Source organism: Heterocephalus glaber, unplaced genomic scaffold (genome assembly GCF_053883595.1).
Source record: "Heterocephalus glaber isolate CG9 unplaced genomic scaffold, H.glaber_assembly_v1.0 deba00001532, whole genome shotgun sequence".
Lineage (NCBI taxonomy): Eukaryota > Metazoa > Chordata > Mammalia > Rodentia > Bathyergidae > Heterocephalus > Heterocephalus glaber.
The window spans coordinates 6,082,658-6,098,358 of record NW_028258330.1 but is presented as its reverse complement, the minus strand read 5'-3'; the positions used below and the strand labels follow the sequence as shown (position 1 = coordinate 6,098,358).

Genomic DNA, 15,701 nt, shown 5'->3' with positions numbered 1-15,701 from the left:
GGTACAGAGGCAACAGTTCAAGGTGGACCAAAGGTAGTAATGCAAAATCAGAGCTTAACAGCATCTTTCTACCCCTTTTATTTTATCCAGACTACTAAGGGCAGGTAGCACTCACACCCTTAATCCTAGTGCCCTTGAGCCTAGCATTGCTCCATGAATCAATTCCAGCAACATATCCTCTAGGTCAAGCCACTTCTGAAAAAATGTCCCACCTGTGACCACATGAGGTTTTGAGGGACATCTAAACACAAGCCATAACATTCCACCCTTGGCCCCTCAAAGACTCATGCACATCCCTTTGTGCAAAAAAGCATTTAGCCCATCTCCAAGAGTTGCCAAAGTCCCAACAGTTTCAGCATTTCTGAAAAACCAAAGATCAAAGTTTCCTCTGAGAGTTAAGGCAAATTCTTAGCTGCAAGCCTCCATACAAATGAAAAGAAAGTTAAATACTTCCAACATTCAATGGCACAAGATAGACCTTTCCATTCCAAAAGTTAAAAACAGAAGGATGGCAAGGAATATAAACAAAGCAAAACCAAAATCCAGCAAACATTAAATCCTATAGTTCCACTTCCAGCATTCCCAGAAATCTATGGCAAGTTGTGAACACGAAAGGGCTTGGGTGGCTCCACCCCTATGGAACTCCTGGTGGTTGTAGCTCCCAAGGCTTCTCTCTTGTGCCGCTCTATTCCCTCCTTGCCACTTTCCCCAGATTATCCATGCTCCTGGCTTCTCCAAACTTCTGGGGTCTACAGTGTACCTTGGGCTTCACACTCACAACCTCACACACTGCCCTCTCAGGGGCACACTGCCTGGTGTTCCAGTCCTTCTTCTGAAATCTGGGTGAAAGCCTTCTTTACCCCACAACTCTTGCATTCTATATGCACATAAAACCAGTGCCATGTGGATAACCCCAAGGTCTGCTGCCAGCTGGAGCAGTAGCCAGGTTTCCTTCTTTCTTACGTGTAGAGGTCCTATGCCTATGAACCAAATTCTGAAGTACAACTTCCCTAGACCATGGCCATTCTTAAACATGGTGCTCTGAGGCTCTCTTCTTGAAGCAGTCTTTCACTTTTACAATTTTGAGGCTGGAAAGGGTGGAGTCCTGCTGCTTCTTGTGATGCCTTCAGGCCATCTTTTCTATTCTGTTCCTTCTCAGCAATCAATATCTCCTCTGCTCTATCTTTGAAGACTACAACTTCACTGGAGCCTTTCTGGCCAAATTCAAAATGTTTTAAATCATTCTCCTGGGATTAGGGTGGTGTCAAACCAATAAGTGGACTGATTTAGTAATCACATACTCTTAATTACATCATCACACACTCTAGATTAAGCCACCTCTGAAAAAGCCCCATCTAAGACTGCGTGAGGCTTTAGGGGGATATCTAGACAAAAACCATAACAACCACAATGCAAAAATAACTACCAAATGTCTCTGAATTGTTCTTGGGCAGGAATCTTTTTTTTTTTCTTCCCTGCCAAGTAAATGACACTTCAAAATGAACATTCAGGTAGGATATACTATGTACTCTAGCTTTTAAGAAAAATTCTACACTTGCCTGTAAGAGCCTTTTTTTTTTTTGCACTTTATTAAATTCTTTTATTGGTACATTGTAGGTATACAACACAATTACATTTCTCATTGGGAATTGTACCTTTACATAATGCAGCTTGGTTCTTATTTTTTCCCCATTCCTAGCCCTCCCTTCACCCCCTCCACCCTTCCCTATTTACAAAGACTTTATTTCCATTTTTCCATTTCTTATCATTTTTCCTTTCCCTTCTTCCTTTCTCCTGCCCCTCCCACTACCCCTACCCCTTTGGACCTTTTCTTCCTATTTTGCACTATCAATTATTCATTCTAATCATTGGTACATTTTAGGTATACAATATAATGACATTCATCATTGGAAATTTGCACCTTTACATAGTCTCTCTTGGTTCTTATTTTTCACCCTTGCCCAGCCCTCCCTTCAACCCCTCCATTCCTCCCTATTTACAAAGATTTTGTTCCTATTTTTCCATTTCCTTATATTAATCCCCTTCCCTTCTATCCTTTCCCCTAGCCCTCCCACTTCCTTCCCCTTTGCCCCTTTTCTTCCTATTTCACATTACCTATTATAAATTTTAGTCCTTATTTACACTTTCAGTTTCTCACAAGAGAGAAACTATTCGGTATTTATACATATGTGTCCTATTTATTTCACTTAAGAGTATCACCTCAATGTGCATCCACTTAGCTATAAATGTCTCTAATTTCTCATTTTTTATGGCTGAGTAGTACTCCATTTTATTAAAAAGAAAACACATTTTCTTTACCCAGTCTCCAGTTGATGGGCATTTGGGCTGTTTCCAAGTTTTAGCTATCACAAACTGTGCAGTTTGTAAAAGCCTTTTTAATGACACATGGAAAGTTCCATATGTGCACACACACACACACACACACACACATCAATTTCCAGTGTTTTTACCAACAAGGTCTGCAGCAGAGTCCATGTTTTTGATTGGAAGCCACTATGAGGTGGCTCTAGGGCAGGAAGCCCACTGAACATGTTTCCTTCAAAGGATAAACTCAAGACACCATTTGATTTTCCTACCATTTCTCTTTAATGTAGATTCCCTGTCACTTGGTGAAATCTGGGATAGATCCAATGAATTATGCAATAGGAACCATTATGACCACTTTAACTAGCACATAAAGCCTCAATTTGGAAGTTGGAATGACCAGTTCTTGATAGCAATGACGTATTTGACCAAGATTTGGTGTTCCATGCTACCTCCAAGCTAGCTCCACCATGGTCTGTCAGATAGAGGAAGACAGAGGTTGTGTGGCAGGAGGCTGTAGGAAAACCGTGTACTGACACAAGCACTCTGGTGCCAGGAGAACACCAGCCCATGCTTCCCCATTGAAAATACCCATTGGGATATCTTTGTTCATGATTCCAAAGGCAGGTCTCACAATGCAGGACCCGCTTGTCTCTGGCTGGTCTCTGTATCAAGAGCTCACTGTTGTGGTTCTTAGAACCCCTTTTAGGCAATCCTTTTCCTCAGGACCTGAAACAACTTAAGATCAGCTATGACTCAGGGTGGCAGGGAGCACACTGCCTTTGCATAGGCAAGTGTCACCTGCAGACTCCTGAGGACCCAGCAACCCTCTCATGACCTTTCACCTTCCTCCTCTTCCTCCTGAAGGAGCCAGACTTCCATTTCCTGGGACACCAAAGTCCAGGGGTTGCATCTCAAGTTCTCCAAATGGCCCCATGGCACCCTTACTTGCAGAACTAGGTTTGACATAAGAAAGCATGTGAATCTCTACACTGCCTAGTAGAATGCAATTCTCTAAAACTACTTACCACAAAATCCTCTCTCTTCATCTGTGCTCTGTTCAGCTCCTAAAAGAGGAACCCAAAAGTTTTGAAATTGACTTTTTCTATAAATTCTGCTGATGATAATCTGGCACCTCACTCTGGAATTTCATTTCTATTATACCTTCATTTTCATTAGAAATTTCAATTTTAAGATCCTATTAAATAAGACACATTCCAGAGGGCTAAAATGCTACATGCCCTTCCTTCTAAAAAGAAAGCCAGAAATTGTGCAGGTCTAGCATGTGTGATCTTGGTCTTTGATGCTATACTGACCTGATTCTCTATTTGTATATAACATAGGGAAAGAAAAGAAGTCTTATGCAAATGTGAAAAAAATATCATGATGCAGAGCAAGAAAGAGCAGCAAAGTTGAATTTTAAGTACCTCTTTTTTTTTTTTTGTACCAGGGAACTAACTTGGGTAGTTGTTCTTGCAGAGCAGGCAGCAAAACCACTGAGCTAAATCCCCAGCCCTTAAGTACCTCTTTGAAGTTTGAGAAGGTCCATCCTAAATTCCAAAACAAGCTTTGAGATGATACATCCTAAAGTAATTAGTTTTTAAAATTATTTCCAGAAACAAATCAGATGTATTAAAAATAAATGACTTACCCCTGCAAGCACAGAGGAGGTGAGCTACTCCCAGCACACAAGAGGAGGCTTCTGGGCAGCCGTACCACCCCCACTAGCACAGAGGAGGTGAGCCACATGGGTGCCAACAGCAAACTCCCCCTTCCCTGTCAAAATGAGAAGACACATAAACAAGTCTTAAAACCAGACTTTCAGATCACCTACAGCAACCCCAAAGGGAAATGAGATGGAACAATCTGATACTCAACCACCTAGACCCACTGAACTGGCAACAAAAGAGGATCTGGCAAAAATGAAATCAGAAATAATTTCTCAGTTAACAGCAGAGATTGTGCTAGTAGTGCAACACATGATTAATAAATCTAGAGAGGAGCTCAAGAACATGATGGAATCCCAACATAGGAAACAAATGGAATCCACAAAACAGATGCAAACAGATTTCCAGGAGATTAAAAACTCCGTTGAAAGTCTATGCAGCAGAATGAGCCAATGTGAGGACAGAATTTCAGATATACAAGATAAGATTGAAATTAGTGACCAGGAAAAAAAATTGCTTTAAAATTGTAAGGTACCATGAGAAATCAATCCAGCAGCTGCTAGACAATGCAAAAAAGAATAACATAAGACTGATTGGAGTCAATGAAGAAACAAGAGAGAGTGCAGATGACATTAAAAAATCTGTTCACAGAAGTGATGGCAGAAAACTTCCCAAGCAGGGGAAAAGAGCTTGACATACAGATAAGTGAGGCATATAGGACTCCAACTAGCCTTGATCAAAAAAAATCTACACATAGACATATAATTGTTAAGATTCCAGAAACCCAACAGAAGAACAAAATTCTACAAGCAGTTAGAGAAAAGAAACAAATCACATACAAAGAAAAGCCCATCAGAATCACAGCAGACTTCTCAGTGCAAACCCTCAAGGCAAGAAGAGCCTGGAGTGATATATTTCAAGCCCTAAAAGAAAACAGCCTCCAACCCAGATTGATTTACCCTGCAAAATTATCTTTCAAAATTGATGGAGAAATGAGATAGTTCCATGAGAAAGAGCACCTTAGAAACTTCATGAATACCAAACCAGCACTCCAAAAAAATTTAGACAATATCCTGGGAAAAGACAATGAGGATCACAACCCCAGGAAGCCCAGTAGAATAAATCCAGCAGATGCAACAAGAAATTAAATGCAAACAGGGAGAATCCAACAAACAGAAAAAGTCATGACAATGATAATTCAATATGTATGAGTTATAACCATCAATGTTAATGGTCTCAATTCACCAATCAAAAGAAACAGACTGCCAGAATGGGTCAAGAAGCAAGATCCAACAATATGCTGCATACAAGAAACACATTTAATTCAAAAAGAAACTTATAGCCTGAAAGTTAAAGGGTGGAAAACAATACTCAATATGACAGGAACCTGAAAATAAAAAAAGCAGGATTAGCTATCCTCTTTGCAGATCAAGTGGATTTCAAACAAAAATCTGAAACACTGTGGTCCCAAGAATTTCAGATAAGGTATACTCAACTTGTATGTACAAATCTATTGTGAACATGTGTTTTCATTCCTCTCAAGTAAAAACTTAAGAACAAGACTGTTGGTTCTTAACAGTAATACAAGAAATTTCTATATTGCTTTCCAAAATGGTTTTATCATTTTGCATCCACATTAGCAGTATTAGAAAGTTTTAACTGGTTCACACCTAAGCTGACATTTGTTCTTTTAAAATTTTTAACTTCATCTCCCTAATGAGTGTGTAATATGATCTTGTTATTGTACTGATTAGTATTTTTCTGACTCTAGTGTTGCATACCTTTCCTTGTGCTGTACTGGCTATTTATCATCTTCCTGTGTCTACTTTTTAATTGGGTTGTCTATTAATGAGATGTAAGAGTTCTTTATATATTCTGGTCATAGGTTATATGCATTATAAATATGGTCTGTTTAAGGACTACTTTTCATTTTTTTAATGATGTCATTTAAAGTTCTAAATTTTGATGGAATCTCATTTATCAAGTTTTTTCTTTTATACATCATGTTTTTTATATCCTAGGAAATTCTTGCCTACCCTAAATTCATAAACATTTTCCCCTGCAATTTCTTCTTAAAGTTTTATAGTTTTAGTCTTTCATGTTTAGGTTCATAGATCCTTTCAAGTTATTTTTATGTATGGAAATAAAGGATTGAGGCTAATTTTTTATATACGGATACCAGGTGTTCTAGTGCCATTTGCTGAAAACACTATCTTTTCCTCTGCTCTTGAATTGAGTTTATGTTCTATAAAATGTTAATGTTAAATAATCTTTCAAAACTCAGTAGACCATAAATGTTTGGTTCTATTTGTAGATTCTCTGTTTTATTCCAATAATCTGTATGTCTTTCCTTACACCAACACTGCCTTGATTACTGTAGCTTTAGAGGAAGCCTTAAAATTAGGTACTAAATGTCTTCAACACTGTTTTTTTTTCTTTTTACTTTTCTAGGTCCTTTGTACGCCTACATAACTTTTAAATTTCAATATCCAATTCCTCATTTACAGCAAGTATACATAGACCAGAACTTTTATATATACCTTGTGTTTTCTAATCCTGCTAAATTCAAATACAAGTTCTAGGGGCTCCTAGAGATCTCTTAGTATTTTCTCTGTAGATGATCATTTCATCTACATATAAAGATTTTGCTTCTACCTTGCCAATCCTATCCTAATTGTGTCATTTTATTGCCAGACTATTTTGGTTTGAGCCTATGTTTCAAAGTTTGGTGGACAGATGAAGGGTACACATATCTGCCCTTGTTCCCCGCCTTAGGGAGAAAGCATTGTATCTTTTCCATTCATATAGGGCATTTTTGCTGGAAGTATAGAGTACATGTCTTTGATCTGTTGAGAAGGTTCTGTTCTACTTCTAGTCTCCTCATAGCTTTTACCATGAACAAACAGCTGTAGAATTTAGTTCAATACTTTTTCTTCAACTAGTGACAGGATCACATGACTTTTTTCTTTCCTCTGTTAAAATGATGACTTATGGGGGTGGATCTTCCAATGCTGAACCAACACTGCCATCCCTATAATAAAACCATTTTCTACATACTGCCATATCTGACTTACAGTAGTTTGTTTTGTTAAACAAATTTCTATCTGTGTTCATACTTTTTTCTTCTATTATCTTTATCCAGTTTTAGGATTAGCACCATGTTGATTTCCTAAAATGAGGAGAGAAGTGTTCCTTCTTTTTCTGCTTTAAATGTTTGATATAATTTATCAGTTAAAATGTATATGAGCCCGTTGTTGTCATATAGGTAAGTTTTCAAGCTAAGAATATACTTTCTTTAATAGGTGCTATTCAAATTTTATATTTCCTCCAGAGTCAGTTTCATTAATTTGTCTTCCAAGGTACTTCTAAGAAGTTGTCAAATTTATTTCAAAAAAGATTTTTGTAATATGCTTTCTATATCCTTTTAAATTCTGTAAAATCTGTGGTAATGTCTTCTAGATTTGGATATTGTAATTTTAAAAATGTATAATTGATATTGTATAATAGGAAGAAAGGGTCTAAAGGAGTAGGGGAAGTGGGAGGGGTAGGGGAAAAGAAAGAAGGGAAAAAAATATGAGAAAAGGAAAAGAATGGAAACAAAGTCTTTGCAAATAGGGAAGGGTGGAGGGGGTGAAGGGAGGGAAGGGGAAGGGGAAAAAAAATAAGAACCAAGATACTCCTGTAAAGGTACAAGATCCTAATGATGAATGTAACTGTATTTTATACCCAAAATGTACCAATAAACTTAATGGGGAAAAAAATAAAAATAAATGAATAAATGACTTATTAGGCAAGTAAATGTAGTTTATACTTTGGATAACCACACAGTAATGACAAATAATAATCTAGATCTAAATTTTTAACTAAGAATTATTGTTCATGCTATACCATTGTCTTAGTTACTTTTCTTGTTGTTAAGACAAAATACCCAAAGCCCACAAGTTAAGTGAGGAAAGGTTTATTTACATAACAGTTTGTAGAGGTTTCAGTCCATAATTGGTGGCATGGCAGAGGGCATCACAGAGGAAAAACATTTCATAGTAAAGCAGGGTAGGAAGAAGGCAGCAAAGCAGCCTCTTTCTGCCCCTTTATATTCCTTCCAGGGTACCCACCTTTTGGGTGGTGCCACCCACACCCAGAGTGGGACAACCTTAATCCCAGCATCACATACCCTAACCCAGCCACCTCGGAAATTCTCCACCTATGACCCTATGAAGCTTTGGGGGACGATTTAGATACAAGTATAACAACTGTTAAAATTAAAAATTAACCAAAATTTTTATGGTATGATCCATTGTAAGATGTGTGTGTGTGTGTGTGTGTGCACATGTGTGCGAGCTCTTGCATGCGTGTATGTGCCTAACAAGCACAACACCCCGGGTCCAATACCTAGCATCACAAAAAAAGGAAAGAAATATATGATAATGATAAGCATCTATATATTTAGAAGACTCCACTTCCAAGTGGTAAGATTACAGGTAATTTTCAGTTTTTCTTTATACTTTTCTATATTCTGTGATTTTTTTAACAATCAATCTTTTTAGCTTTTACAGTAAAAAGAAAAACAAGAAAGGTATCTTCCTTGAAATAAAATGTTATTCTCTCAAAATATATCTTTATTCGATATAATTGTAAATGAGCTCACCATTAGGATGTACAATAAGAGTATTTTTAATATTAACTAATTTAGTTTTATTTCTCAATTAAGCAGTTTCACATATGAGTATGTGCATAAAATTTTTAAACATATTGAAGAGTAAACCCACTCACAAATAAGCCTATTTATGTCCTTGCAAGATAATATATATTTCTTTTATTAGTAGTTGTAAACAGATTGTAAATAAATGTATAACTACAAAGTTAAAATGTGTGAATTTTTTCCCAGTAACACAATAGGAAAATATCCCTAGGAGTTGAGTAGCTCACATTCCTGATAAGACAGCTTGCTTTCCTGTACTTGATATATACATTGTGTCTATAGTTTCCAATAATCTATGCAGACCTACAGTCTGCATCTTTACTTAAATAAATGTTCCACAGTTGCTATAATATCTGTTTTGCTTATAACAATTCTTCCTAGATCTCACAAGGAGAAAATGTATCTGCTCATGCAATGCCCTGAAGAGGAAGATAGAGACATAGCAGGTTCAGTATGTGCAGTGAGTTCTCATCCAATCCTCCTTGGATATCACAGAACTTACAGATGTAGCATAAATATGGACAAGAATGATCTGAGATGCTGAATCACCCTGCTGTAGACAGGCAGGTCTGCACACGCCCTACCGAGGTCCCGAGTGGCGCGGAACACACCGAATCAGCTCACTGCAGACAGGCACGTCTGTGCATGCCCTACCAAGGTCCCAAGTCTCACAGAAGACGCCAAATCACCCCGCTGCAGACAGGCAGCCACCTGGTTCCACACTACAAAGATGCAGAGGACACCAGACTACAGTACTGAGTCCCACTGCTCCTGGCCCAGAGTAGGGGCTACTGAGCTGCCTTCCCACTGCTCCTGGTCCACAAGAAGTGGCTTCCTGGTCACCATCCCTCCCGCTGCTCCCAGCCCAGAGTAAAAGGCTTTTGGGCCACCTTCTGTTCTGCTGCTCCTGGTCCGGAGGAAGGGGCTTCCTGGCCACCATCCCTCCCACTGCTCCTGGGCCCTGTCCCACCTCTCCCAGCTCAGAGGAGGTATTCCATGCAGGCGCCAACAGGCCCCCGCCCCAGTTGAAATGAGAAAACATGTAAATAAGTCTCAAAACCAGACTTCCAGATCACCTACAGCAAACCCAAAGGGAAATGAGGTGGAAAACTCTGATACTCAAACACCTGGACCCACTGAACTGGCAACAAAAGGGGATCTGGAAAAAATGAAATCAGAAATAATTTCTCAGATAACAGGAGAAATTGTGCTCCTAGTGCAAGACATGATTAATAAATCTAGAGAGGAGCTCAAGAACATGATGGAATCCCAAGATAAGAAACAAATGGAATCCATAAAACAAATGCAAATAGATTTCCAGGAGATGAAAAACTCCACTGAAAGTCTACACAGCAGAAGGAGGCAATGTGAGGACAGAATTTCATATATAGAAGATAAGATTGCAATTAGTGACCAGGAAAAGAAAAATTGCTTCAAAATTGTAAGGGAACATGAGAAATCAATCCAGCAGCTGCTAGATGATGCAAAGAAGAATAACACAAGACTGACTGGAGTCAATGAAGAAACAAGAGAGTGTGCAGATGACATAAAAAAATCTCTTCACAGAAATAATGGCAGAAAACTTCCCAAGCAGGAGAAAAGAGCTTGACATACAGATAAGTGAGGCATATAGGATTCCAAATAGCCTTGATCAAAAAAAATCTACACGTAGGTACATAATTGTTAAGATTCCAGAAACTCAACAGAAGAACAAAGTTCTACAAGCAGTTAGAGAAAAGAAACAAATCACATACAAAAGAAAGCCCATCAGAATCACAGCAGACTTCTCAACACAAACCATCATGGCAAGAAAAGCTTGGAGTGACATATTCCAAGCCCTGAAAGAAAACAGCCTCCAACCCAGATTGATGTACCCTGCAAAACTATCTTTCAAAATTGATGGAGAAATAAGATACTTTCATGACAAAGAGCACCTTAGGAACTTCATAAATACCAAACCAGCACTTCAAAGAATTTTACACAATATCCTAGGAACAGACATTAAGGATCACAACCCCAGGAAGCAAAGCAGATTGAACCCATCTGACATGACAAGAAATTAAATGCAAAGGGAGAGAACCCAAAAAAAAAGAAAAAGTCATGGCAATCACAAGTCAATATGTTTCAGTTATAACCATCAATGTTAATGGTCTCAATTCACCTATCAAAAGAAATAGACTGGCAGAATGGGTCAAGAAGCAAAATCCAACAATATGCTGCATACAAGAAACACATTTAATTCAAAAGGAAACTCATAGACTGAAAGTTAAAGGGTGGAAAACAATACTCGATGTGACAGGAACCCGAAAAAAAGCAGGAGTAGCTATCCTCTTGGCAGATCAAGTAGATTTCAAACCAACACTGATCAAGAGAGACGAAGAAGGACACTACATCCTTGTAAAGGCAAGAATCCAAGAGGAAGAGATGACAATCATAAATATCTATGCACCAAACACTAGTGCACCCAACTATATAAAACAAATACTAATGGACATGAAAAGTCATATATGCACTAATACAATGGTAGTGGGGGACCTCAACACCCCACTGTCACAAATAGATAGATCAACCAGACAAAAAATAAGTAATGAAATACTAGAACTCAATCGAACTCTTGAACAAATGAACTTAACAGATGTTTACAGAGTCTTCCACCCCACAAAATCAGAATACACATTCTTCTCAGCTGCACATGGGTCATTCTCCAAAATAGACCACATACTCACACATAGAACATGTTTAAGTAAGTGCAAAGGAATTGATGTTATCCCCTGTATATTATCAGACCATAGTGTGATGAAATTGGAGATCCATAGCAAAAGACACTCAAAAAATTTCATAAACATGTGGAAATTGAACAACACACTTCTGAATAACCAATGGGTCACAGAGGAAATTCAAGAAGAAATCAGACAGTTCCTTCAATTAAATGACAATGACAATACAACATATCGGAATCTGTGGGACACAATGAAAGCAGTCTTACGAGGGAAATTCATAGCAGTGAATACACATATTAGGAAAACAGAATGAGCCAAATTAAACAACCTGATGCTGAACCTCAAGCTTCTAGAAAAAGAAGAGCAGGACAACCCCAAAGCTCATACAAGAAAGGAAATTACAAAGATCCAAGGAGAAATCAATGCAATGGGGACTAAGAGAATGATACAAAAACTAAATGAAGCCAAGAGTTGGTTCTTCAAAAGAATCAACAAAATTGACAAACCTTTAGCCAAGCTTGTCAGAAAAAGGAAAGAAAAGGCCCAAATCCATGCAATTAGGAATGTAAAGGGTGAAATCACAAGAGAACCAGCTTCAGAAATCCAGAGGATCATCAACAACTACTTCCAGAAACTATACGCCAATAAGATGGACAACACAGAAGAAATGGACAGATTCCTGGATACCTATGAATTACCAAAGTTGAATGAAGAAGACCTAAAAATTCTGAACCACCCAATATCAACCAATGAAATTGAAAATGTAATTAAAAATTATCAACTAAGAAAAGCCCGGGCCCTGATGGCTTCACTGCTGAATTCTACAAGACATTTAGAGAGGAACTGCTGCCACTACTGTTTAAACTCTTCAATGAAATTGAAAGGGAACCAATACCCCCAAATTCATTCCTGGAAGCAAGCATCACCTTGATCCCCAAAGCAGAGAAAGACCCAATCGAAAAAGAGAACTATTGGCCAATCTCACTAATGAACATAGATGCAAAAATCCTTAATATGATAATGGTAAACAGAATACAGAAGATCATCAAGAAGATCATACACCCTGATCAAGTGGGATTCATCCCAGGGATGCAGGGATGGTTCAATATACAAAAATCAATCAATGTAATACACTATATCAATAGAGCCAAGGACAAAAACCATATGATTATCTCCACAGACGCAGAAAAAGCATGTGACAATCCAACATGCATTTATGATAAAAACCCTACAAAAACTTGGAATAGATGGTCTCTACCTCAAACTGATAGAAGCCATCTATGAAAAACCAACAGCAAATATCATACTAAATGGTCAAAAACTGAAATCCTTCACACTAAAATCAGGAACAAGACAAGGATGTCCACTATTACCACTCTTGTTCAATATAGTTCTGGAATCATTAACCATGGCAATTAGACAAGAGAAAGAAATAAAAGGAATAAAGATAGGAAATGAAGAAGTCAAACTGTCATTATTTGCAGATGACATGATACTCTATATAGAAGACCCCAAGAACTCCACCAAAAGTCTTCTAGACTTAATAACCAAATTCAGTCAAGTAGCTGCTTACAAGGTCAACACACAAAAATCAATAGCTTTCCTCTACACGAATGACAGACTCACTGAGAGAGAAATAGGGCAAATGATTCCTTTCACAATAGCATCCAAAAAACTGAAATACCTAGGAACCAACTTAATGAAAGAAATCAAAGACCTCTTCTCTGAAAACTATAGCACTCTGAAAAGAGAGATGGAAGACGATATCAGAAAATGGACAGACATCCACCGCTCCTAGGTAGGAAGGATCAACATAGTGAAAATGGCCATACTTCTAAAACTGCTATATAGATTTAATGCAATTCCAATTGAGATCCCAGCAGCATACTTCTTGGACCTTGAGAAAACAATCCAAAAATTCATTTGGAACAAGAAGAGACCCAGAATAGCAAAAGCAATTCTAGGTAACAGAGACATAGCAGGGGGTATCACAATCCCCAACCTGCAACTATATTACAAAGCTGCTGTGATAAAATCAGCATGGTACTGGCAAAGAAACAGACCTGAGGACCAGTGGAACAGATTACAAGATGTAGAAACAACGCCAGACACACTCAGCCATCTCATCTTCGATAAAGGAGCCAAACACCCTCACTGGAGGAAAGATAGCCTCTTTAATAAATGCTGCTGGAAAAATTGGGCTTCAACTTGCCAAAGATTAAAACTAGACCTGTATTTCTCACCATGCACCAAACTAAAATCAAAATGGATTAAAGATCTAAATATTCAAATAGAAACTCTGAACCAGCTGGAACTGAGGTTAGGTAGAACCCTTGAAGACATCGGTGTAGGAAAAGATTTTATGAGCAAAACCTCAGTTGCCCGTGAACTAGCACAAACAATCAACAAGTGGGATCTCTTCTTATTAAAAGGCTTCTGCACAGCAAGAGAAACCACCAGCAGTGCAAAGAGACAACCCACAATGTGGGAAAAAATCTTCACCTGCTCTTCCTCAGGCAAAGGTCTACTATCTCGAATCTATAACGAACTTTAAAAGATCAGACCTCCCAAATTTAAAGACCCAATCCAAAAATGGGCATCTGAAATGAACACACATTTATCAGACAAGGAAGTAGAAATAGCAAATATATACACGAAAAAAATGTTCACCATCACTGGTCATTCGAGAGATGCAAATGAAAACAATGCTGAGATTCCACTTCACTCCAGAAAGAATGGCTGCTATCATGAAAGCAACCAATAACAAATGCTGGCGGGGCTGTGGGGAAAGAGGAATCCTGCTCCACTGCTGGTGGGAGTGTAGACTGGTACAATCACTGTGGAAATCAGTATGGAGATACCTCAAAGAACTAGGACTGGAAGTCCCATTTGACCCCTCTATTCCACTGCTGGGGATCTTTCCCCCCAAATTAAAAGCATCATACCACAGTGATATATGTGTGCCCATGTTCATAGCAGCTCAGTTTGTAATAGGTAAAACTTGGAAACAGCCCAAATGCCCATCAACTGGAGACTGGATCAAGAAAATGTATTTTTTTATAAATGGAGTACTACTCAGCCATAAAAAATGAGAAATTAGAGACATTTATAGCTAAGTGGATGTACATTGAGGCAATATTCTTAAGTGAAATAAACAGGACACACATGAATAAATTCCGAATAGTTTCTCTGGTGTGAGAAACTGAAAGTGTAAATAAGGACTAAATGTATAATAGGTAATGTGAAATAGGAAGAAAAGGGGCAAAGGGGAAGGAAGTGGCAGGGCTAGGGGAAAGAATAGAAGGGAATGGGATTAATATGAGAAAATGGAAAAATAGGAACAAAATCTTTGTAAATAGGGAGGAATGGAGGGGTTGAAGGGAGGGCTGGGCAAGGGTGAAAAATAAGAACCAAGAGCGACTATGTAAAGGTGCAAATTTCCAATGATGAATGTCATTATATTGTATACCTAAAATGTACCAATGATTAGAATGAATAATCAATAATGTAAAATAGGAAGAAAAGGTCCAAAGGGGTAGGGGTAGTGGTTGGGGCAAGGGAAAGGAAAGAAGGGAAAGGGAAAATGATGAGAAATGGAAAAAATGGAAATAAAGTCTTTGTAAATAGGGAAGGGTGGAGGGGGTGAAGGGAGAAAAATAAAATAAGAAAAAATAAGAACCAAGCTGCATTATGTAAAGGTACAATTCCCAATGAGAAATGTAATTGTGTTGTATACCTACAATGTACCAATGAAAGAATTTAATTAAAGAAGAAGAATGATCTGGCTTAGCATTATCTTTTAATTGAGGTTTCTAGTCCCATCACTGTCTCATGTGCTCACCGTAATAGCTTAAACTGTAGCAATTGGCAAAGCATCACTGTTGATTTGGACAGTAGACAAAGGGACACATGCAAGTTTTATTTTCAAAGAGGCTTGGAGAGGAATTTAGGATTTTGCTTTGGGTACAAATTAGATGTGAAAATCGCTAACTACATTTAAAACAGATTCCTGAGATGTCTTTGCATCCAATAGACACCTGAGGAATCCTCCCCATCTCCTCTGCCTGCTCCTCCCTTTTCTAGCTCAATGTTAATTTTTCTAAGTTGAAAGGTGTATTTTCTTGAAAACAGCAAATGAGGAGACTTGAAACTTGGAGCCCTTGAGTTTGTTGGGAGATAATGATCAAAAATATCAGCCCATTTGTACATGATGTATGAGGACACAACTTTGTTCTTCTATGATGGTGACATTTCTGATAGTTCTTGTCATTGGAGGCACTTCCCAAACAG

The 15,701-nt window shown here is 38.2% G+C and overlaps 1 long non-coding RNA gene across 3 annotated transcripts in view; it reads right to left on the bottom strand.

Annotated features, from left to right (window-relative positions):
* LOC147824631 (uncharacterized) overlaps positions 1-4,219 on the bottom strand; it is a 31,206-nt gene extending 26,987 nt beyond the window's left edge. For all 3 annotated transcript variants that reach the window (XR_015441953.1, XR_015441954.1, XR_015441955.1), the window contains exons 1-2: positions 3,977-4,219; positions 3,354-3,392 (exon numbers count right to left, since the gene is read on the bottom strand). This is a non-coding gene — a long non-coding RNA (uncharacterized LOC147824631). The remainder of the gene's footprint in view (positions 1-3,353; positions 3,393-3,976) is intronic.
* Positions 4,220-15,701: the final 11,482 nt, after the last annotated feature.